The following is a 22,678-nucleotide window of genomic DNA, read 5'->3' on the forward strand; positions in this document are numbered from 1 at the left end:
AGCTGCCTGAACAATGGACTCGCTTTGTGTGTCCAAGGCCGATGTGGCTTCGTCCAGCAGGAGGATTTTGGGGTTTTTGACGAGAGCTCGAGCAATAGCAATCCTCTGCTTCTGCCCCCCGCTCAGCTGAGCGCCCCTCTCCCCAACCATAGTGTTCAGCTTCTACCTCAGAGAGAGAGAGAGATAAAACAGTATTTTAAACATTTAACCCCACTTTAGGCTGAACACAACTATGATTAGTGTAGAGAAGGTATTTAAAGTCAGCTTATACATGAAAAAACACTAAAACTGTTGATATTGCAGAGTCGCTGGAATGATATGAGGCCTTGCAATATGGAACAGACATTTTTCTTTCTTCTTTTTTGAGGTAATGGTACACCAAAAAAAATTCAATTCTGTCATAACTTATCCATACCCTCACACCCATACCTGTATCCTGCTTATTTTTTCTGTGAAACACAATTGTGAGACATTTCACATTTCCTCTCCATACAACAACAGTTCATAGTGACCATCTGCCATGCTTTAAAAAAGACAAAAAAGCACTATAAAAGTAGACACAAAATCTTATGTGCTAAGTCAAACAATTAAATATCTTTGTGAGACAAACAAACCAAAATGTAAATTATTATTCTGCAATAATCTTGCCCTCAAGTGAGCTGTTACTTCGAGAACCAGATCATTAAGTCAGTAAGTTGAACCTGAGACTCTGACTATCAACCGACAGCCTGAATGTCAAAACAGTTCAATACAACCTACTGTATATTTTATATATACTTTAAATACTATTTTATTGTATTTGTATTCTATATTGTGTGTATTGTATACTGTACATTGTATATTGATATTGTGTTGTGTAATTATGTGTATATTAGATATGTAAATTGTGTTGTGTAAATCTGATGTTTATTGTAAATTGGTATATGTTTTATCACTGTCATGACTGCTATGTTGCTTGGAACTGCACCCAAGACTTTCACCTACTGTTGCACTTGTGTATATGGTTGTGTGACAATAAAAGTGATTTGATTGATTTTGAGAACCAGATCCGATTCAGTTCACTGAGTCAATGATCCGGTGTGCAACAGTTCTCACGTTCACACTGAATAAGACTTAAATTTCAGTCTGTTTGTCACACAAACTCTTGTATACCTTCAGAAGACTTGGAACACTACACACAAGTCATATAGACTACTTTTACGATATTTTTTTTACCATTATTGTAGCTTGTCAGACATGGTCACTATAAGCTCATGTTATATGGAAAAGAGCTGCATGAAGATCCTTAAAAATTCTCCTTTAGTGTTCCACGGAATAAAAAAATACAGCATATAGGTTTAGAAAGACATGAGGATGATAAATGATAAATTAAAAAGAACTTAAATTTTTGGATGAGGTATCCCTTTAAACATAAGTGGGTGCAAATAAAATGGTTACTTCAAATATCATTCATAAAAATTTGACAGTCCTTACATCTGGTAGTCTGGAAATGAAATCGTAGGCATTGGCCTCTTTTATGGCTCGTTCAATATCTGCATCTGTGGCGTCTTCGCGGCCATAGCGTATATTCTCTGCGATGGTGGTTCCAAAAAGGACAGGCTCCTGACTCACAATGCCCATGTTCTCCCTCAGCCAGCGCACATTCAGAGAACGGATATCATGACCATCCAGACTGACCTGTAACCGTACACAGTTTACAAACACGTGAGAAGAAACCTTGACAGATGTTTATTAGCAGGCTCTGTGGGCATGTAAGAATTACCTCTCCTGAATCAGGGTCATAGAGACGCTGCAGAAGCTGAATCGTTGTGCTTTTCCCACAGCCGCTGGCTCCGACCAAAGCAATAGTCTTTCCATGAGGGACTTTGAGACTCACACCCTGTAGAATCTAAAGTGGGTCACATCGACTCAGTTCTTAATATCATACCGAGCTATTACAGTTTTTAATTTAGATTTTATTTCTATTTTATTTTCAATTTGTCTTTCCAACTTAGTTTAGTTCAGCTTATTTTTCATCAGTTTTCAAACTATGACTTTGTTTTTCAGGAAATTAAGTTTTTATTTTAGTTTCAGTATTTTAGAGCAGCCAAAATTTACTGCATTAATTGATACCATTTAAATGTGTCTAGTGGAATTTTCATGTTTAATGAATGTGGGTTGTGAAAGTTTCAAATCTTATAACATACTGTGAATCAAAAACTGAAATTAATTTGTCGTCATTTTTTATTTTAGTTAGTTTTGAAGTCATGAAATGTGTTTAGTTTGTAGTTAAGTTTTAGGATTTTCAATTTAACAAAAATGTTTTTTTATTAAGTTTCATTTTAATTTTGTCAACAATTATAACACTGCTACTAAATCATAATTTCACACACCAGCAACAGATAGAATGTGTCTATTTGTCTTACGACTATAATAGAGATATGAACAGTAAACTACAGTGAGCAGATCTGTAAAATCCCTGACAGGTGAGTGAATTATCTACCTTCACATCTTTTCTGGAGGGATAGCTAAAGTGGATGTTCTTGAATTCAATATCTCCTTTCACACAATCTGGTTTGTGACCCTCTTTTGAACTGCTGTCAATGGGGCGGGGCTGCAAGGGGATGTGGAACAGAAGAAAAAAATCATACAGAATAATGAAATTAAGAGTGTGATCCTCGTTCACAGTAATTCAGAGTATGATAATGAAGATCGAACTTGTGAATTTTGATGAACACAGATTGAAAGTCTGTACCATGTCAATGGTTTCATAGATTTCATAGGCAGCACCTTGTGCCTTGATGATGCTCTCCAGGTTTGGAGCTCCCTGACCTAAAGAGAATGCCCCGATCATCACAGAGAAGAAAACCTGGGGACAAAAATAGCTGGTTAACCAAAGTCTTTTACAGTAACTCCAGTAAATTATTATTATAATTATATATATATATATATATATATATATATATATATATATATATATATATATATATATATATATATATACACACACAGTTGTGCTCAAAAGTTTGCATCCCATGGCAGAAATTGTGAAATTTTGGCATTGATTTTGAAAATATGACTGATCATGCAAATACTTTTCAATCACTTATTAAGAAGTGGAAAATTCGGGGATCTCTTGATACCAAGCCAAGGAACCAAGAAAGATTTCAGCCACAACTGCCAGAAGAATTGTTCGAGATACAAGGAAAAACCCACAGGTAACCTCAGGAGAAATACAGGCTGCTCTGGAAAAAGACGGTGTGGTTGTTTCAAGGAGCACAATACTTGTTGACCCCTCTCCAAACATAGCGCTTATGGTTGTGAGCATAAAGCTCTATTTTGGTCTCGTCACTCCAAATTACAGTGTGCCAGAAGCTGTGAGGCGTGTCAAGGTGTTGTCGGGCATATTGTAACCAGGCTTTTTTGTGGCATTGGCTTCTTTCTGGCAACTCGACCATGCAGCTAATTTTTGTTCAAGTATCGTCGTATTGTGCTCCTTGAAACAACCACACCGTCTTTTTCCTGAGCAGCCTGTATTTCTCCTGAGGTTACCTGTGGGTTTTTCTTTGTATCCTGAACAATTCTTCTGGCAGTTGTGGCTGGAATCTTTCTTGGTCTACCTGACCTTGGCTTGGTATCAAGAGATCCCTGAATTTTCCACTTCTTAATAAGTGATTGAACAGTACTGACTGGCATTTTCAAGGATTTGGATATCTTTTTATATCCTTTTCCATCTTTATAAAGTTCCATTACCTTGTTACGCAGGTCTTTTGACAGTTCTTTTCTGCTCCCCATGGCTCAGTATCTAGCCTGTTCAGTGCATCCATGTGAGAGCTAACAAACTCTTTGACTATTTATACACAGACACTAATTGCAATTTAAAAAGTCACAGGTGTGGGAAATTAACCTTTAATTGCCATTTAAACCTGTGTGTGTCACCTTGTGTGTCTGTAACAAGGCCAAACATTCAAGGGTATGTAAACTTTTGATCAGGGCCATTTGGGTGATTTCTGTTACCATTATGATTTAAAAAGGAGCCAAACAACTATGTGATAATAAATGGCTTCATATGATCACTATCCTTAAATAAAAGACATGAAAAGGCAAATCAATGCCAAAATTTCACAATTTCTGCCAGGGTATGCAAACTTTTGAGCACAACTGTATAATATATATATATATATATATATATATATATATATATATATATATATATTCCACAATTTTGTTTTCACAAACTCACAGTGATGACTCTTCCAATGGTATAATTCTCTGGTTCATCCACTGACAGTTTTGTCCCATACCAAAATGCCAGTGCATAAGTGCCAAATATAATAAACTGTGTCAGCCCCATGGACACATTTGTAGTAATGGCTTTCTTTACCCCAAAGTTCTTCGCTTCTATCAAGTTTTTCTCATACCTAGAATACAGAAATGCGTCTGTCACAGAAACCCTGTACACAATCAACACAGTTTGGTTGCATTTTCATCATTCAGAAGAATGCCACATCTCATCATGCCATTTTAAGCGACTGACCAACTTATTTTGTGAATTTATGGTGATGAGTGAAATGTACAGAATATGCTCACTTTTCCACTGCTTTTTTTTGTCCATTAAATGCCACAACTGTCCTGATGGCGACCAGAATCTCTTCGGCTACAGCTCCTGCTTTAGCATATGCCGACAGCTCCTTACTGGTCAGACTGGCAAGAATCTGTGCATGACAGAAAAGCAACATATTGAAACATAGACAGACAGTTAGGCCACTGTTTTTCTTTATTGCCTGTAATTTTTGCTCTTAATATGAAACTGAAATTTAGTTAGGTCAAAAAAAAAAAAAAAAAAAAAGCATCTATGGAACTGTGAAGTTCTACTAACTAAAAAGCAAACCTCATACATACTTTAGACCAAACAGCAGCCGATCCTGCCAGCAGAGGACTAACTACAAGTATGACCAATGTCAGCTTCCAGCCGTAGATAAAACCAATGATGAAACCAGCAACAAATCTGCAGAAGAACTGGACAAACACACAGATCTTGTCCCCAAGGCCATCGTTGATTGTGTTTATATCACTGAGTTGGGAAAAAGGTGAGATTTGTATATTTTGAGTTTAAATATTAAACACCTGAAATGTATGGGCAGAACAGATTTGTGAACATAAACAGGTGAATTTTAAATATTGTTATATTTGAATTAAACAAATTAAAATAATAGCATGTATAAACAAAAATATATATTTTTTATGAATCCAAAACTAACTCAAATAAAATAAAAATCACCACAACTTTCAATTTCAGTTTTATATACACAGTATATTGTAAAATTTGAAACCTTTACATTAAATTGCATTAAGAATTAAAATGCCAGATAGTAATAACAACAGATGGCCCTGAGTAAACTAAAACTAAAGCTAGAAAACACTTAAAAACTAAATATAACCATTACAGAGTTAAAACTAATAAAAAAAATTAAAAAAAAAAAAAAAACTGAATGAAAGGACAAATTGAAAATAAAAAGTTGCACTTGACTTACTCTGTAAGTCTTATGTTCAGTTCTCCGATCGGATGCGTGTCAAACCATGACATCTGCTGGTGGAGGATGGCATGAAAGTACTTCTCCCGGATTCTCTTTGTTTGCTTTGCAGCAGTCAGAAGGAAAAGCATCACCTGGAACGTGCCCAGGAGCAAGACCGCAGCCCCGATCCCAACAAAGTAATAAGCATTTCTGCGTAAATAAATCCACCAAGTCACTTAAGTCATGGTAAAATGAAGAATTTATCAACAGGGGAAGATCTGAACTGTCAAAATAGTGAAGAATTTTATTGCTGATTTAAAAGACAATTAGGAAACTTTACTAAATTATTAATTGGTAAATTGTATAAGCAGGAATGAATGTGACACCAGAGGCTACTCACTTAGTCATTTTTTCTTCAATGCCTATTTCAGGAGAAGCAGCCAAACACTTCAAGTTGGAGAAGTTTGAAGAGGATTTCAAATTGAAATTAAAAGTGAAATTTCCAGTGAAATTGCCTGCAAAAAAAATAAAAATAAAAATAAAAAATAAAAAAATAATAATTATTATGTAGTGTTTTCATTGTAATTTTTCATTTTTCTTTTGACATGTTCTCTCCAGAGTTTTTCCATTTTCCAAGGACTAAAATCAGACTGGGGCATCAAAGACGTTAAAGACGTATCCACCTATATAACCTTGTCAATTAGACATGCAAATGGCACTATACTGCAAGCGAGCAACAAGCAAAGTGAGCAGCGTGATGAAACTATCGCTCCTGTTTCTAAACAATGAAGCTGTCTACAGTGTAAGCATGCAACATTTGAGTGATCTAGTTTTGTTTCATCACATCATGGCACTCGCTCATAATACAGAACCTTTGACAAGAAAGGCAGAAATAGCAAAAATACTGTGTGTAAAATGCTACCAGAACGACTCAGCTGCACAGTGAAGAGAAACTTCATCATCCTGATAAACACCTAACCTGATCTCTCTAAAGTTCCATCTGATGTACTACAGGTAGCCTATTTTCTCTGCCTTGTGAATCAGTCAATTTAAATTATATACTGAAGGCATACTATGTACAGTACATGTAATAATATACATAATAATAATAATAATAATATAAATCATTTACTATACATGATATTAAAGTAGAATTGTATTATCTATATTTAATATATACATATCTATTTTCAATAAACATTATAACTATTTAGCAGCAAGTCCCTTCTTTTAGGATTTAATTCATCTGTTAACATTTTCAGAGCATTTTGTCAACTTTAAACTGGTGAGCATTAACTTGAGCTCTTAAAAGCATAGTTAACCCCAAAATGAACCTGATTAAAATGTCATCACTTAAAAAAGAAAAGAAAACATCACTTACCACCTTCACATTTTTGCAAACCCATATGTCTTTCTGCTGTGGAACTCAAAATGAGATGTTAGGCTAAATGTTATTCTCAGTAACCATTCACCACTTTCACTGCATACAATGAAAGTGAAAGTGAATAGTGACTGAGACTAAAATTCATCTCCTTTTGTGTTCCACAAAAGACAGAAATACATTTGGGCTTGGAACAACATGAGGTCGAGTAATGATGAGGAATTGTCATTTTTGGATGAACTGTGCTTTAAAACTATCTATTTAAGCACTTGTTTAAGGCATCTGCCAAGAACAACAATATAAATTTAAGTCAGCACATGACTGCATTACGTCTTGCTAGGAAACAAGTGACTGGAGAGAAAGGCCATAATGAAGGCTACTAAGCTGGGAGTCTTGGAAAACAGTGTCATCTGGTGGTTAGTAAAATTAAAAGGAGCTGTCAACCCAAGGATGCAGCTCCATTGGATGAAGCATGCACACCAAATTGATGTGGTCTCAATCCAAAGTGTTTTTTGAAAACCTATCAACACAAAATGTGTTGATTTTCACCCTTTGAATATAATATCATTAACGCAAGTGTGAAAACACATACCAATACGAGTCAATATGATTCAATGTTATAACAATATACATATGACCAACAGAGTTGTATATATTAGGGCTGTAATAATTTTGGTTTCAAGACGCAGTTTTATGATGTGATAGTATGTCTCAAAGCTTGCACACTCTATTGCTACACATGCCAAAGTTTGTACTTTTCCATAACAAAAAAGTAGATACTTTAAGGTATGAATTACATAATAATGTAAAAGTAGGTGAATCGAGATGCGGGAATAAGAGCGTGTCTCTTTGTCGCTGTGTGTCACTGACAGACTGCTGTTTGGTCATTAGTGTTTAGCACTGCGAATTTATTGAATTTATTTGATGTTGTTGTGAATTTATCTTTTAAAGACTCTATAAACTTTTAATTTTGCGACAACTTTAATAAAGTTTGTATTTTCTATGTTGTGGATTGTTTTTATTGTTGATCACCACCCAATTGAATAAAACCTTGTTTATATATTGTAAGAGTTCCTGGGGCTCTTGTCTAAAATAAATAAATAAATAAATAAATATCCCAGGTGGCTAAGTTGGCTAAAAGTTCTTTTTATATCAGTGGTATAGAAACATTTTCTGTAACCAGTAGTACCCACCAGATCATCCACACATAAAATAAATTAGAAATAACAGCAACTAGTAAACATTTATTAAATAAAGGGTAAAGTGTGCATTGCCATATAATATCTATAACCTGCAGCAGTTTAGTAGTTGTACCTATCAACAGTACCTATCTGTACAAGAAACTTCAGTAGAGAGATATCAGAGTAGGAATTGATGTCTCACTTGGCAACCACTTCAATTAATGCATATTAACCCTTAAGAAAATCGAGAGTTCATGGCAAATTTGCCGCAAACTTGCCGCATATTGCTGCAAATTGTCCATTGTTGCCAAAGGTTTGGCGGCTGTTCGCCACTACCGGTGAAGAGCTGCAAGCTTCTGGCAAACATTTAAGGCAAATAAAAGCTTATTTGCATGTGAAAATAACTAGCGGCAAATTTGCGGCAAGTTTAATTTTTGTAAGGGCTGTCATTTTTTAGACGTTTGTTTACCTTACAAAACTATATGCATTATTAAATTTACCTGTTATATTAAACTGCTGCCCACTTTGCACAAAGTTGTCAGTCATTTGTCCAGACACCACGCACATGAGAGGCAAAGCGATGCCATGAGCAGCTGAACACAGCAAGCCAATCAGCATAAGCAGCACCTCCCCACAGGTGGCATACCGAAACTGCAACCCAGAGTAAAACTTCAGGAAAAACACCTTGTGACACTTACCGGCTTATCAATACCATTGCAAGTTACATAACTGGCAACAAAAATTACAAATAAATTCTGCAAAGAAGGAGAGACATGTGCACTCTTACCAGTTGAAAAAATCCAACTGCTTTCACTGGCTCCTTTTTCTCTTTTGGCTTTTTTTCCTTTTTTCTTTTTGAACAGAAAAGGTACCGTAAGATTGAGAAAAACACAAAATGCACTACGTTTACAGACACTTTTCTTTTATCTTCGAATTTCTTTATCGTTCTATCAATGGATCTTTTTGCATATTTCATTTAAGCAATAATGTATAGGAGGCTGTGCTATGTAGAGCGATTCATTGCCTGCCCACTTTTTTAGTCGTCTAGGTTGCGGTATTTTTCCCATAATGCTTTTTTCCAGAATGTGTACTTACTGTCTTTCATGAGGGCAAGAACTACAGTGCCATGAAGCATTGTGAATTACATAACTGAATATGGAAAAGCAATGGAAATATATAAAACTGTTGTTTTTAGTTTGTTGATTATAAGTATACAGTAAAAAAAATATATTTTAGGTTTACTGCAAAATAAGGGAGACCGACTTGATTGCGTCATTCACAGTGTTCCATAGAAGTGGGTGCTCGCTGCTGGACTTGTTTGGCAGACTTTGTTGGCTGCGGTTCTCTGATTGGTGGATCTTTTGCTGCTGGACCATTGGGAGCGTAGTTGTTAGCGTAGTCGCTATTAAACACGTTTTTAAACAATGAACTTGAAATAATGCGGACTGATAGCATCAGCAAAGGCATTTACCATCGATGAACAACCTCTGAGCTCATGGCAGTTCTGTCTTTAAAGGTTTATAAGTTATTGTTAAAAATCAATTAGTCTATGGAAGAAATGAATGGGATTTTTGTCTCTGGAAGCTGAAGGGTGTTATTAGGCACGATGTGAAGTGGAACCCCTTCAGTGGTGTTATTCACAATATGGCACAGCCTCGAATGCCTTATTTCTTTTATTAAAAATTATTTTAAAAAAATCATATAAATGTAAAACTACAATTGTGATTGTACCTGAACAGGCCTTTGCCCTTTGGTTTTGCAGTGGACTCCTCCTTTGGTGGCTCCTTTGGTTTGTCTTCTTGAGGTTTCTCATCCTGGGTGTAAGCCAGGTTGACCAAGCCCTCAGGAATCACCTCTGAGGAAAAGGGTTTTACATTTACTTAAGGTTAAGGTGTCTTAGGCACCACAGTATTTGAATAATTAATTCGACACAAAGACCTTTTACAAATTAGACAAGCAATGCAAATATACTACATGAACAACTACACGTTTAAAAAACAAAAACATGGAGGACACACCATGTGAGTAAGGTGGAGGGTCTGTCGATTGAAAACTTGGCTCTTCTGTCATTGTGATAGCATGTGTTGCTAGATGGAGAGAATAGTCACTGTCAGTACTGCTGTAAATTATGTGTTTGCTTTTTAAATCATTATTCCATTAAACAGAGAGGGGATGTAAAAACACCATAAAAAAACTGTAAAAGTAGTGATAAAAGGTAAAGAAAAACAGATTTATGATACCGTTGTATTTGCATTTTTTTAAGACTACAGTGGCTATTGTAAACTTTGGGACTGTTTTTCCCCAATCTTGTTTTAGTGCTATTACAGTACTGCATGTCATGTCATGCCAATCGTGTGTCATTGCATAAGCCCAAATATTTAGGCTACCATTAAGTTACACTGGCACTTATCTCTGGGTTAAATCTAATTTATCATGCCTGCTTGTTACATAACCAGTTACAAATTCAACCGAAGTGTTTTATAATTAAAGTTTGTGACTCGTGAATATGAAACATTCAGCAGATTCATCTGACATGCATCCTACAAAAACAGAAAAATAGAACTACAAAAATTAAGTCATTTTTAATTTAGTAGTCACCCATCTTCACATTTGTAGTTCTGAAATATATAGGCTATAATTCAATATTTTTCAATTGCCCATTTACTAGAAAACTCAGAGACAATATGAGATGTAAACAAGCAGTTAATATATAATGCATTATTTTATGAAAATCACTCACCCTGTGTGCTGATCACAGAAGCTCTAAGCAGACAAACAATGTAAAGATTCTGCCTCCTTTGTGAGATGATGCTTTATAGTGCATTGTGACACTTGGACACACCTTCTCGTGCATTGTGTCAAGTCAATGCTTTACAAAAATATAGACGAACGAAGAAGGGAAAAAATGTGACCTTTGCACTTATAGTGGACAATGTACAGTAGGTAAAATGAGGTTATATACCAAGTAAAAGATAAAAAAAATTTAAAACGACTTTTGGTTGACTTCAGAGTGCAAGATGGATGCGTATCAGTTCAGCTGGTTTTTCGTGTTTATTGTGACCTTATACAGAGTAGTGCCCTGTCGAATTTTTGATGGTAATGAAAATGAGGCTTTGATGACTTACAGTATCATGAATGGGTTGTAGTCTACTGTTTAAACTGGGATTGATCATTAAGTTGATGAAACATTGAAAAATCATACTTAAAAAAGATTCAGTTGACAAAAAAACTTCAGAAAACATGAGTTGTGAAAATTAGGAGCTTTGTACAGCTTTATAAAGTGCATGCCATTGAAGAGACTGTAAGTCGATCCCTCACAGCCTCGTTTTGATTCCCATCAAAAATTTTAATTGATGCTACCCTGAATCTGGTCTTTTCTGGGTGTCTCCCCCCCCCCCCCTTTTTTTAGGATGTTTTTACATATCCTTCAAAGTTTTCTGGAAGCAAAACAAAGATAGTTTTTAAAAAAAATACTTTTGCAGTGTAAAACACTATCTGAAATCATCAAATCACTTTTTTTTTAAAAGAAATAAAATGTGCAACATGTAACCTTTCTTGCATTTCATGTCGGGATTACCAGTCAATGGGGCAGGCAACACATTTTATGTACATGTTGTGCAGTGCTGCAGCTGTGTAAAAACAGCCATTGTTCATGTATGGTTATTTTGAGGAGAAGAAGGGGTGGCGATTAAAGAAAGTGCATGTATGCAAGTCTTTTGTGTGTATGCACGCTTTTAGGAGGAATCCTGTGCCAAGTTTAATACACGAGGCACCTGGTCTTATCTTGATCCATCACATATTTTTCAACACAAACTCTTTAACAAAGCACAATGACAACTTCTTGTCCCAGTCGACTGTTTGCAAGACTACTTGTGAATTGTAATTAGGTACTGATTAAAAATGACATGACAAAAAAATGCATTCAGTAACGTAAACGCATAGATTACATTTATGGGGTAATCTAAACCTATTACTTTTGGATTACTTTCAACCTAATTCTATTTTATTTTATGCCACATGCAATTGAGTAGGATAATCATTCTAACATAGAAGTACAAAGAGGAAGAAAATGTATTCCATTCTTTATTTATAACAAAAAGAGCCTCACAAAAAGTGCATTAAACATTACATGAATGAATGAGTGCATTAAACATTACATGAATGAATGAGTGCATTAAACATTACATTAATTAAATAAATAAACATTAAATCTAACAGCAATGACAGTGCCAAAATGTATAATTCAAAACACTGAGACATCAAGTTCTTTTTAATTGCATAAATCAATAGCAGCATTACAAACATTAATGACCATAAAATCAACATAAAATGATCATAAATGAACAAAAATTAATAACAATAAAATCAACAGTAACGACTTTGCCTAGGTCAAAGTTTTCATCTAAAACACTGAAACACTTTCAACCCTTACTGCTTACTGATAGTTAATCGCCAATTCCAAAGCTGAGGTGCAAGATATTAGCTTTAGAACAGCAAGAATATTCTAAAAGAGCAGAATATTTTAAACCAGAAGAGTTCCACAGAGTCACACAAGGAACAGTTGTGTCAAGTTTTATGGCAAGTTTCATGCAGTGGACTCCACTGCATTAGCAGCAACAGTAGAGTGATGGGCTTTGTTCCTTATTACTGCGTATTTAGCAGTTGAACTATTGTGTACCCTGCAGGCAGGACCCTTAGAGATGGCATCCACTAGATCCTTTGAAGCAATTAAGTTCAATGTGTGAGCTTCACACCACTGGAGAGGTATTAAGAAATAATATTTGTTTTTAAAACATATCTAGTTCATTTTAAGTGCATAAAACATTACATGAACAAACAGTAATGAACCTGAAACAACAATGACATTGCTAGGTCACAGCTAACAGCTCAAAACTCTGACACACTTACTACCCTTACTACTTAGTAATAGTCACCACCAATTCATTAGCTGAGGAGCATTATTTACAGTTGTAACGTAAAAGGAGCACATGCTCAAAATATTCATCTGTGAGACTATTGCATTTTGGGGTAAGAATATGATTATATTGATATGAAAATGATCAATAAATTATTAACAATTTACTGTCATTGCCTTGTTAATATGTAATCATGTAATGTATAAAAACGTATTTTAAAATGTAATTTAATCCAATTACAAGTACTTGATTTTTGTTATCTGATTACATAATCCAGATGACATGTAATCAGTTACCAACCAGCACTGAACACTTGCATGTACACTCAGTGAGCACTTTATTAGGAACATCTGTACACCTAATTATTCATGCAATCATCTAATCAGCCAATCGCGTGGCAACCGTGCAGTGCATAAAATCATGCAGATACGGATCAGGAGCTTCAGTTAATGTTCACATCAACGTGATCTCAGTGATTTCGACCATTGCATGATTGTTGGTGCCAGATGGGCTGGTTTGAGTATTTCTGTAACTGCTGATCTCCTGGAATTTTCACTCACAACAGTCTCTAGAGTTTACTCAGAATGGTGTCAAAAACAAAAAACATCCAGTGAGCAGCAGTACTGCAGATGGAAACACATTGTGGACGAGAGAGGTCCACTTAGAATGGCCAGACTGGTTTGAGCTGACAGAAAGGCTACAGTAACTCAGACAACCACTCTGTACAATTGTAGTGAGCAGAATAGCATCTCATAATGCATAACATGTCGAGCCTTGAGGCGGATGGGCTACAACAGCAGAAGACCACGTCATGCACTTTATTAGGACCATGTTCCTAATAAAGTTCTCAGTGAGTGTAAATTCCATAGAAAACATTTCTTTCCCCCTTATTGGAAAGGTACATCAGTGCCAAGCATTCCCGACCACGGAAGCCATTTCCTTGCTGATGGTGTTCTCGGCCATGGAGGCTGTTCAACAGCTGTCATCATTTCCGGCCACAGAGGCCAATCCTCTGCTTCCTGAGCTCACAGCCTTGGGAGCTGTTTCTTCAGTCGTCATTCCATATGTGTCTCAAGTGGCCACCAACTATTCATTCCCACCTCCTGCGATCATTGCCGAGTCTGCCCTCTCTCCAGTGGTCACCGACAATTCTGCAACAGCAGCCGTGCCAGTCCTTCAAGTAGCTGCCCAAGTGCCAGCCAGCCAGGCTACAAGTTCCTGTCTGCCCCATCTACTTCCTTTGTGGAGTCACCAGACCCTTCACACACTCTGAAGTCCACTGCTCTCCCTGTTCCAGCCACAGTGGCCTTCCTAGTTCTCTCTCACTCTGCTGACCCTATCCACTCGCCATTGTTCATTGTTGAACAGACCCACTCTTCCACTACCACCTCAGACCATGTATTCACTGCCCTGGTCAGCCTCAAAACTCCTCTTGGACTTGTCTCGCAGTCAGATTCTGGTTCCCTGTCCAGTTTTCACCTAATCCATCGTACTAGTCACTACAGTTAGACTTACCACCTTCACAGTTTTATCCATCCTGATTTCCCTGCTGGTCCAGCTAAGTTATGCTCAGTCAGACCCTGATCCCATCTGTCATGTCCGGATCCCTGTTTGGTACAGCCAGTTCCTAACCACTCTGTCATCCTGCTAACCTTGGCTTCCCTATCTGTCAGTACCTCTACCATGGTTGCTATCCTCCTGGTTCCCCCACCCTCCCTCCCTTGGCTGGTGCAACCTGTGCCTCCTTGGGTTTTTATCCTGTCACCCGGTCCCACCATGGTCTGTTCCTCCAGTTCCACCCTGGGATGTGCTTCCGGTCCTTCCCAAGTCAGATCCTCTGGCACTCCCATGGTCAGCTCCCTGGACCCCTCCTCTGCTGGAGCCCTCATGTTCTGTCCTTCCAGCTCATACCTGAGGTCTCCCTATTTCCCCTACCCTGACGTTTCTGTGGGTGAGGTTGTCTCACCAACTTTTCTGTCCTTGTCTGCATTTATGTCTTTTAAGGCTTTGTTTTGTGTTTTAGCAAATGGCCTCTTTATGTGTTCATTTCAGGCATGTGAAATTTCCACATGCCTGGGCATTTTCTCTACTACTCGCTTCTCTTGTGTTCGTCTGTGTGATTACTCTAACCTGTCACTTGTTTCCTCCTCTCTTCATGCTGCCTATTTATACTCTCTTGTTTCCTCAGTTCGGCATAGGGCTGAGCGATATGGCTACAAAAATTATGTCTCGATATTTTACAGCCTACTGACGATATACAATATATATCTCGATGATTATGCATTTGCTCTGAAATGGCTAAAAATGTTGTTTGTTTTTTAATTGAGGAAACATCATTTAATCCAAACAGGCATTGTAGCCAAGTGGATTTTATATGTATTATATATTAATATATTTTAAAGTTACTGAATAAAAAATTCCTTAAAAATAAAAAAGGCATGTTTCCCTGCAGTTTTATACTTTATGAACATAAGGGGAAAACCTTTTGATTTATATTTATATTTTTATACAATTATTCATAACAGCTAAATAAAAAGCATTATTTACCTTCATATATTTTCACAAATTGTTTTTGAATGAACAAGGTGTGAAAAAAACGACACTTATTTTTTTGGAACCCAGTTGAATATTGCACAATACTAGATTATTACTGTGGGACCCATTCAAGTTTATTATTATAATATAATACTGAATTATCAATATTATTTTAAGGATTTTATTTGTTTTATATCAAAGTAATATTTTCTGTCCTATTTACTTCAGCTTCACAAAGAGCTTTTATTTTGACACTTCACCTTCACCTAGGGCTCTTATTTTGACATTGAAAGTGTTGTATGTAGTTTATGTTCTGCATCTGGTGAAACACTTTCATCTCCTCCTTTTGTTTTATAATGAGAATGTTTGTAGATGTGTATAATAACTTGTAGCAGTTACTTGTGTTTGGAATTGCACGAATGCAGTACATTTCTTTCACAATGCTTGTGAACTGCTCTAAGGCTATGTTCAGACTGCAGGCAAATCAGATTTTTTCTCAAATCAGATCTTTTCAGGCAGACTGTCCGCACTATTAATTGCAAGTGATCAAATCAGATTTGCGTGTTCAGACATAACCAACCTATCCTAAAGGCGGTGGGTTGAGGCCAATCTTGGACCTGCGAGTACTGAACCAGGCTTTACACAGACTCACGTTCAAGATGCTGACGCAAAGACGCATTCTAGCGAGCGTCCGGCATCAAGATTGGTTCACGGCGGTAGACCTGAAGGATGCGTACTTTCACGTCTCGATCCTTCCTCGACACAGACCCTTCCTGCGATTCGCGTTCGAGGGTCAGGCTTATCAGTACAAAGTCCTCCCTTTTGGCCTGTCCCTGTCTCCTCGCGTCTTTACGAAGATCGCAGAGGCTGCCCTTGCCCCGTTAAGGGAGGTGGGCATTCGCATTCTCAACTATCTCGACGACTGGCTAATCTTAGCTCACTCTCGAGGCGTGTTATGCGCACACAGGGACCTGGTGCTCTCACACCTCAGCTGACTAGGGCTTCGGGTCAACTGGGATAAGAGCAAGCTCCTCCCGGTTTAGAGCATCTCTTTTCTCGGTTTGGAGTTGGACTCAGTCTCCTTGACGGCGCACCTTACGAACGAGCGTGCCCAGTCGGTGCTGGCCTGTTTGAAGGCGTTCAAACAGAAAACAGCGGTTCCACTGAAACATTTTCAGAGGCTCCTGGGGCATATGGTATCCTCGGCGGTGGCCACCCTGCTCGGGTTGATGCATATGAGGCCGCTTCAGCACTGGTTCCAGACTCGAGTCCCGAGACGGGCATGGCACCACGGGACACACCGCGTGGCCAATACGTCGGTCTGTCACCGTCTTTTCAGCCCTTGGACCGACCTCTCATTTCTACGAGCAGGTGTTCCCCTAGAACTGGTCTCCAGGTGCGTCGTGGTCACGACAGATGCCTCCAAAACGGGCTGGGGCGCTGTTGGCAATGGGCACGCAGCCACCGGCCTCTGGACGGGTCCGCGGCTGCATTGGCACATCAACTGCCTCGAGTTACTGGCAATTCTGCTCGCCCTGTGGAGGTTCCGGCCGTTGATCCAGGGCAAGCACATGCTAGTTCAGACAAACAGCACGGCAGCAGCAGCATATGTCAACCGCTGTATGTCACAACTTGCCCGCCATCTCCTCCAACGGAGTCAGCAGCACCAAGTCGCTGCAAGCCACTCACATCCCGGGCAACCTCAACACTTCTGCGGACGCGCCGTCACAACAGGTTAACTTCAAGGGAGAGTGGAGACTCCACCTTCAGGTGGTCCAGCTGATTTGGAGTCAATTCGACAGGCACAGGTGCACCTGTTTGCCTCCCAAGAATCCTCCCCAATGCCCGCTCTGGTACGCCCTGACCGAGGCCTTCCTCGGCTGGCACACAGCTGGTCCCCTGGCATTCGCAAATATGCGTTTTCCCCCAGTGAGCCTGCTCGCACAGACCCTGTGCAAGGTCAGGGAGGACGAGGAGAAGGTCGTCCTGGTAAGCACCCTACTGGCCCGCCCAGATGTGGTGCTCGGACCTCACGCTCCTCGCGACAGCTCCCCCCGGGCAAATTCCCCTGAGGAAGGACCTTCTTTCTCAGGGAAGGGGCACCATCCAGCACCTGCGCCCAGACCTCTGGAATCTCCATGTCTGGCCCCTGGATGGGACGTGGAAGACCTAAGCTGTCTCCCACCTGCGATGGTAGACACGTTCACTCAGGCTAAGGCTCTCCCTACGAGGTGCCTGTATGCCTTTTAAGTGGCGTCTGTTCACTAAGTGGTGTTCTTCCCGTCGGGAAGACCCCCAGAGATGCGCAGTCAGATCAGTGCTTTCCTTCCTGCAAGAGAGGTTGGAAGGGAGGCTGTCCCCTTCCACCTTGAAGGTGTACGTTGCTGCCATAGCAGCACACCACGACGCAGTCGACGGTAAGTCCTTAGGGAAGCATGATCTGATCATCAGGTTCCTAAGAGGCGCCAGGAGGCTGAATCCCTCCAGGCCGCGCCTCGTTCCCTCATCGGACCTCTGTAGGTTTTCAGGGTCTACAGAGAGCCACCTTTGAGCTTTGCAGTCAGCCGAGCTTAAGGCACTCTCCTTGAAGACTGCCCTCCTGACTGCGCTCACTTCCATCAAGAGGGTAGGTGACCTGCAAGTGTTCTCTGTCAGCGAAACGTGCCTGGAGTTCGGTCCGGGCTATTCTCACGTGATCCTGAGACCCCGACCGGGCTATGTGCCCAAGGTTCCCTCCACTTCTTTTAGGGACCAGGTGGTGAATCTGCAAGCGCTGCCCCAGGAGGAGGCAGACCCAGCCCTGTCGTTGCAGTGTCTGGTGCGTGCTTTACGCATCTATTTGGATCACACGCAGAGCTTTAGAATCTCTGAGCAGCTCTTTGTCTGCTTTGGTGCACAGCGGAAAGGAAGCAGAGGATCCAAGCAGAGGATCGCCCACTGGCTCATTGACGCCATAACTATGGCATATCTCGCCCAAAACATGCCGCCCCCTGTAGGGCTACGAGCCCATTCTACCCGTGGTGTATCGGCTTCTTGGGCCCTGGCCAGAGGTGCCTCTCTAACAGACATTTGCAGAGCAGCGGGCTGGGCAACACCCAACACCTTTGCAAGGTTCTACAACCTCCGGATGGAACCGGTTTCATCCCAGGTAGTGGCACGCAACACAAGCGGATAAGCTCGGGATAGCCGGCCGGGTGTATCGCTTGCACATAGTGCCTTCCACCTCCTTTTGAGCTGAAGATGTGTGCTGTTTATTCCCAGTAGTGTTCACAAAAGTTGTTCCCTGGTTGACTTCCTCCGAGCCCTGTGGCAGTCGAGTTTTCGGAGAGACTCGCTGCCGGCCCAGTACACGTGCTAAGAGCCCAGTTCTGGGGTAGGTGCTCCGCATGTGGCGGTTCCCTGTAAGGCTAACCCCATGTGATCTATATCTTCCGCTAATTCATTTCCCTGCTGGCAAACTGCATCTTCCTTGGGCAGAGCCCCTCTGCCCCAGTCTCCATGTTGTAGTAACTCCTCCCCCATTGGGCAGGATCTACCTTGAAGGCTCTCCACATGGTTGGAAAGACCATGTGATGTATTCTTCCACTTAAATATCCCCCCCTCTCTTGGGGCGAGGTGTGGTCTCCGCGGTGTCCTCCCCTTGGGAGGGACACCCCCCGACTAGACCTGGCGGCCCAGTCGGATAATCCCCCTTCTTTTTTAGGGAGTGGAAAAAGAGAAGGGGAAAGAGGCCACGACTGGGTTAAGCCTGTCTCTATCTTTGGGTAGTCGACTTGTCCCCAAAAAGGGCCGTTCGACACTCATAACTGTGTTTGGGGAGGTTACGTGTCGACCTGGTGTGCTGGCTATGAGGCACACAGCAAGTCTGCCCACCACACACCGCCAGTTCACGTAACACAGTTCAGCCTTGTGGCGTTTTGTATAGGGACCCCTAGTGTCACTACATCGACACCAATGTCGAGTGAGTGACAGATAGGGAACGTCATGGTTACTGGTGTGACCTCCGTTCCCTGATGGAGGGAACGAGACGTTGGTCCCTCCTGCCACAATGCTGAACTACCCGGCTAAATGGCCGGACCTTATATCGGCTCCTCAGCGTAAAACCTGAATGAGTGGTTGCATACCAACTCCTTTTATACCCGTATGTTCGGGGGAGTGGCATGCAAATACCACTCGCCAATTTTCATTAGCCTTTTATCAAAGACCAGAGGTGTCTCGGGCTCCCAAGAGTGACCCCTAGTGTCACTACATCGACACCAACATCTCGTTCCCTCCATCAGGGAACGGAGGTTACACCAGTAACCATGACGTTTTCAGTTTTGATGCCATTGTAGAAATTTAGTATTCATAGTCAGCCATGATTACTTTAATCAATGAGTAAAAGTGTCAAATGAAAGGATGGCTCCTGAGATTAAGCAAGTAGTATTTGGCTGTGATTCTAACATGACAGCTCCCATGTGCGGACCCTCTCCATGTAGAATAAAACGGCTTTTATAAGGTTACTGATATGACTGTAGTCTTCATTTTAATGTGAGTTGTAATGATTTTCTACATATATTGCAAAATTACAATTCATGTTTTTAGGAGTTAACTTTTTTAATGAGGTAACAATTTCTGAATGCACCTTTAAGACAAGGAAGTTTCAAGGAGATTTCAATTTGGGTTTAAATAAAGGTCAATCTCAGTCTTATAAAACATGCCCATGGAATGCCCACAGACCATTAACGGCAAGTACGATTCATATTGCAGCGCAAATGGCAAGAAATTCCTTTCTGACTGGCTGGCATGCTTTAGGAAACTCTTGTGAGACCGGTGTGCAGGTTTTATAAGTTCATCAGGTGACAAAGTTTTGTTTGAAAGTTACCAGGCTGCTACAATGAGCACCTCCGAAGAACTAGTCTGAAACATTCTGATTAGATTTGCCAAATCTTGCAAAGTTAATGGCATTGAATCTTTAAAAGAAATTAAAGAGTAGCACTGTTTGAAGCACATTAAGCAATTATTTGAATGAGCTACCACATTTCCATTAAAGGATCTTCCGTATCTGATTTTGAAAATTAAATACTTTTTAATGCACAAGAAGAATCTGAACATACTACCACCTTATCAGGCCTTACTTGCTCAACCCATTGCAAACCTAAGATTAAGGCTGAACAGTATATACAGACAAGTCATTTGTTAATCAAATGCTGCCTTCACATGCTATCGGATTTATCATAAATACGAGTTTCCCACTCGGAAGTTGCACATGAATAACCCCACAAGTCATAATTATGACTAGGAAACTCGAAGATCATTTTGATACCCGAATTTCCGAGTTGGGAGATGTAAACTTTCATCATGGCAGAAGAGAGGACGGTTTCTGTAGAGAACGACAGGTTTTATTCATTTATCTAAATACAGCTAATTGTTAGCGTTTGCCATATACATTTATGTATATCAGCAACTATTTGGTGCATGTTGTACATTTTTACACAGTGAAAATAGCCTGTATTTTACCAAAATGCCACTGTCGTCAGCAAGCGAACTGAGTAATATGTCTTATAGTGACTGGTGTCAAAATAAAAGTCCCTTAAAAATATATTTCTGAATGACCCTGGCGTCATCCATTTGGTCTCTATTTTACAGTAACAAAGCACTTGAATGCGACGTACTCGTAATTACCACTTCAGAAGTGGTAAATAGAATAATTCCGATAGCACATGAAGGCAGCATTAGGCTCATTTTGAATTTAAATTTAGGGACAAATACTCCAATGTCTACACTTTGACTACTTGGTTCTTTAGATCCATCTGTAAACACCTGTAAGAATGAATAAAACCTTTCCCTGAGGAATGCACTTCAAATGCTATTTCCATCCATACTTCGATCTTCTAACAGACTCATATCAACTACTTGCTCAAGAACTTTCCAAGGGGGAGATCCAGCCATAGGCACTGCAGGACAGAAAACCTTATCCTCCAGGGTAGGGTTGCACCAGCTGGGCGTAAGGTCTCGCATAAGTTGGGACGTAAAGTTCACACTAAGGGCTTAGTAACTACTAGTTAGTTCATAACTAAGTCAGTGCTTAATTTGGTTGCACCACTTGTTCTTAAGGCAAGACTTAACTAGTAGGTTGTAAGCTCTCCCAAACGTCCAGTTGTTCTACCTTTCTCACTACCACCTTTTCCTTTGATATTCAATAATAGCATTATAAGAAAGCGTCCTTTTTAAAACCTGAAATGCCTTATTTCTCTTTTTGGTTGCTAGTGAACATTCTTCTGTCCACAAAGGGACATTTTTTTTCACCTGCACATTTTGATTTGGGAATAGACTGGCTTGCTTCAGAAAAAAATCCTGTTCACTACTTTAGTTTTCCTCAGCTTTTCCTCCCAATGACATGTTACTTAATATTTCTTCATAAAGATTTAGGAATTTCCCCCAATCAGCCTTCTTATACCCCCATGTTATACAATAATTATACGATTGTCTTTGCACCATGATCTGAGTATCACAAATCACTGGAAAATGATCAGTACCTACACTGTTGTCTAAAACTGACCAAGAGCATTTGCCAGCTAATGCTGCAGACACAATATGCTGCAGACACAATATGCTGCAGATGTTCTATATCCATTCTAGTAAATTAGATGTTCCACCATTCAGACATACCAAATAATGTTATTCATTAAATTATTCTACTATTTCCCCATTATTATCTGCTTCCTTACTACTTGTTATCCAGTCTTCCATACCTCTCTATCGATCAAAAGAGTTAATATATCCAAATATAAGCGTTAAATCTGAAATACAGTACCATCAATATCAACATCTTGTTGTGTTAAATCACTCTTCTACCAGCCCAAGAGTTAGGCAGAGTTAACAGGGAACAAAGCATAAGGCAGGAGATGAAGTGATGGTAAAAAAAGGGAGCAGAGTTTATTAAATAATCTTAGTTGTTTCTCAAAACTCAGTCTGACCATCCAGCACAAGTTCAACAAGTGTTATTCTACCAAGCAAAAGACAATGGAAAATTTTTGCTTCACAACATCGTCCTGTGACGTTAAAACCTTGAATGGAGACAGATCTTTATCTCTAACTTCTGAAGACAATACAGCACTCAACATAATATAAAACAGTAGAAGAAATATATAAATGTGAACTAATACATAAAAATGTATATATATATAA

The 22,678-nt window shown here is 39.7% G+C and overlaps 1 protein-coding gene across 9 annotated transcripts in view; it reads right to left on the reverse strand.

The window, feature by feature from the left end:
* The window catches only part of abcb5 (ATP-binding cassette, sub-family B (MDR/TAP), member 5), a 236,690-nt gene that overhangs the window by 11,009 nt on the left and 203,003 nt on the right, over positions 1-22,678 (reverse strand). The window lies entirely within an intron of this gene.

This window comes from Myxocyprinus asiaticus, chromosome 16 (assembly GCF_019703515.2).
Source record: "Myxocyprinus asiaticus isolate MX2 ecotype Aquarium Trade chromosome 16, UBuf_Myxa_2, whole genome shotgun sequence".
Lineage (NCBI taxonomy): Eukaryota > Metazoa > Chordata > Actinopteri > Cypriniformes > Catostomidae > Myxocyprinus > Myxocyprinus asiaticus.